This window comes from Bison bison, unplaced genomic scaffold (assembly GCF_000754665.1).
Source record: "Bison bison bison isolate TAMUID 2011002044 unplaced genomic scaffold, Bison_UMD1.0 scf7180017864036, whole genome shotgun sequence".
Classification (NCBI taxonomy): domain Eukaryota; kingdom Metazoa; phylum Chordata; class Mammalia; order Artiodactyla; family Bovidae; genus Bison; species Bison bison.
Genome location: NW_011494608.1, coordinates 5307432 through 5311104, shown reverse-complemented (window position 1 = coordinate 5311104; position 3673 = coordinate 5307432).

Below are 3673 nucleotides of genomic sequence, written 5' to 3'. Positions count from 1 at the left end.
AGCAAGGGGGCTGCAGGGCTGAGTGCAGAGGGACAGTGAGAGCCACTGTGTCCCCTGCATGCAGGGAGCTTCATACCCAGCAGCCTGTGGCCTTCACATTCCCCAGGCTGGGGAGGTCTGGGTGACAGTCGTACTGGTCACTGCTTGGCTCCTGCAGGGCTGTGGAGGGATGACCCTGTCTCCTGTGGAGGGGCTGTGACCTGGTCTCACTGTCCCCTGCCAGCTGCATTTCCCACATCCGTCCGGTGACGTGAGTGCGTCTTCCTGAGGTCACAGAGCAGGAGCCCAGAGGCTTCTGCCTGGGGCTGGGGTTTCAGAGTCTCTCCTGGGCCCCATGCACACCTCCTGAACCCCGTATGGATCAATTTTAGAAGTCTCTTTGATGAAAGGATGAACTGTATGAAAGGATGATGGAAGGATGAACTGTATGAAAGGATGATGGAAGGATGAACAGTATGGCCCTAGGTGGGATTCCTGAGGTTATGTTGATGGAGGAGAAAGCGGCTCCCAGTGCTTGGGGAAGCCTAGAGCTTAGAGGCTCTAGAGGGAGCATGGGGGCATGGGGGAGCCTAGAGTCTTAGAGAGCAAAGCTGGACAGAGGTGTGGCTCTGAGCTCGTGGGGTTGGATCTCACAGGTGGGATGGAAGGTGGCCGAGAACACGCACCAGCCTGGGAGTCCTTGGTGGCATTGTGACACCCATGCCCTCCACCTAAGGGAGTTCTGGCCGTGGGCTGGCTGGCAGCCCTAAGATATCAGGGGAAGACAAAAAGCCCCTGTGGGCCCCCTGTACCGAGCACAGGTAGTGTGCATAGTCAAGGCTCTGGGTGAGTCTGGATAACATGAGTAGATGCTTGAATCCAGCTCTGCCCAAGGAGGCCAGGCTGCCTTCATTCACTCACAGATTAGGAAAAACAAAGTCTTTTAGGGTTTGAGTTGTCACACAGGTTTTGTGATGGCATCGAGTATTTGCAGCTTGTTCTCCTTTTGGGTTTTCTATCCTGTTGCATTGAGCTATAGGCCTGTTTTTGTACCAGTGCCATACTATTTTGATTTCTGTAGCCTTGTCGTATAGTCTGAGGTCAGGGAGCCTGATCCCTCCTAGTCCATTTTTCTTTCTTGAGATTGCCGTGTCTATTCACTCAATAGTGAAAGGCCTCAGAGGCCTGTAGGGCACTGTAACCAGGCGTCCCAGAAGAAAGAGAATAACTCAAAAGAAACGGAAGAAATAATGGCCAAAATGCACCGAATCTGGCGAAAGACACAAATTTACAGATTCAAGAAACTCGGTAAACTTCAAGCAAGATAAATACAAAGAAAACATCAGGATCGAGCTGCCAAAAACCAGAGAGAAACTCTCGAAAGCGTCAGAGAGAAACAGTGCGTCACATACAGTGAGACAGCTATTTGAACAGCACTTACTTCTTAATCATAAACACCAGAGGCCAAGAAACAGTGGAGCAACATCTTTAAAAAGCCTTTTAAATACCATAACCCGTAACTGTCTATCCAGGGAAAATATCTTTTGAGAATGAAGAGAAAATCCACTCTCAGAATCAAAACTTGTTTCCAGCCGCTCTGAAGAGCGGCGTGATTTCTAAAGGAGGTACTTCTGCCTGGAGGGAAATGACACCAGATGGAAACTGAGGTCTTCAGGAAAGAACGAAGCGCATCTTGATAAACAAGTAGGTTTATATTTATACAAAACGCAGGGGTGGAAGTCCCATGACATCTCCATATAGCTCACCTGTGCGGCTGATATAAAACCCAGATGGATGCTGGAAAACTTAACAAGGTGGTAAATTAGCTAGTGGTTCTGGATGGGATCTATTTATTGGAAGGAAACCAGCATAGTACTTGCTGGGTCAAAATCAGGTGCCCGGCCCCCAGCCCTTCCTGTGATGAGTGAAGCAGTGGCCCTTCTAGGGGCCTGGCCAGCAGTATGCCTGTGTATCTCGTCCCTGGGGGTGTCACTTCTGTAGCCCACCACCCTGCGGAAGGAAAGAATGCCATCATTTTGATGGCCCGTGGTATATCTCACTGGTGTGTTACAGCAAAGACATCCCTTAGAGCAAGACAGGTACACGAGCGTGTGGGCCCAGAACACCCCAAAGCTTAGGGCTTCCAGGTGAACAAATCTCCAAGGGCCCCAGTGGCCCAGGGCGCAGGACCGTTCCCACTGCGGCTGTGTCTTGCAGAGCCTCCAGGAAGAAGGGAGCTGTGCTGGGCATCTTCAGTGTCCCCAGCGAGATGCACCCATCTGCACCCCGCTCCCCACTGGGGAGGGTAAGTCTGTCTGCACCACCTCTAGGGCTTCTTGGCCCTCTGGTGTCCAGCTGGGTTCATCCATGGGACAGCCCCAGCAGGAGGTCTGAGGAAGGGAGGGAGAGGAGGACCTTGGTAGTCGACCTCTTCAGCAGGTTCATGCCCTGGAGTGACTCTCTACAGGTGCCGGCAGCTACATCCACGGCGTGTGGACTGACAGCTCTCCGTGACTGCGGGAGGTGGCACTCTCAACTTGAACAGTTAATTAATGGGCTATTTATAGCACGGGAGTGCAAGGAAGGAAGAAGGTGTGGTGGCCTGGGACGAGCAAAGCCCTTGGCTGATCCATGTGGACGCTCCGCTGGATCCGCTTCCCATATCTGCTTCTGATGCAGTGTGATGGGCGCCGCATGCAAACAGGACGCATATGAAGCCTACATCTAGAATATTCATTCAGTGTCTGTGGACGCTTTATATAAATACACGTGGCATACGCTTGGAACTTTGTGAAAGGTGGATGTGTTAGGCAGAGTAACTGGATGTGGATGTGAAGTGTAGAGGTGAAAGCCACATACCATCTACATGTTAGACTAACATGCAGAGCATCTCCTGTACACCCACAGCACACACACGTGGCGTAGGATGTGGGTGAACATGCAGCGAGCACTCAGGACACAGGGTCTGTGCACCACATGTATGCCCACGCTGCGGGGATCGCACGTTCTCGTAGCTCAACAATATTGTGTAGTTCCTAAGCTGCGTCCAACTCTTTGCGATCCCATGGACTGTAGCCCACCAGGCTCCTCTGTCCATGGGATTTCCCAGGCAAGAATCCTGAAGTGGGTTGCCCTTTCCTCCTTCAGGGGATCTTCCTGACCCAGGGATTGAACCCACATCCCCTGCATTGGCAGGCAGATTCTTTACCACGGAGCCACCAGGGAAGCTCTCAATAGCATACACACCATCTACAGGTTACGGTACAAGAGACGCAGCGGAAAGCATACAAAATGCACATATGCTGAGTGAGGGAAGATGGCCTCTCCTTCCCAAGAAGAAATCATAGTTAATATACAGAAACCTGCTGTATTTCTATATCCTGTGGTCGTGTATGGATGTGAGAGTTGGACTGTGAAGAAGGCTGAGCGCCGAAGAATTGATGCTTTTGAACTGTGGTGTTGGAGAAGACTCTTGAGAGTCCCTTGGACTGCAAGGAGATCCAACCAGTCCATTCTGAAGGAGATCAGCCCTGGGATTTCTTTGGCAGGAATGATGCTAAAGCTGAAACTCCAGGACTTTGGCCACCTCATGCGAAGAATTGACTCATTGGAAAAGACTCTGATGCTGGGAGGGATTGGGGGCAGGAGGAGAAGGGGACGACAGAAGATGAGATGGCTGGATGGGATCACCAAC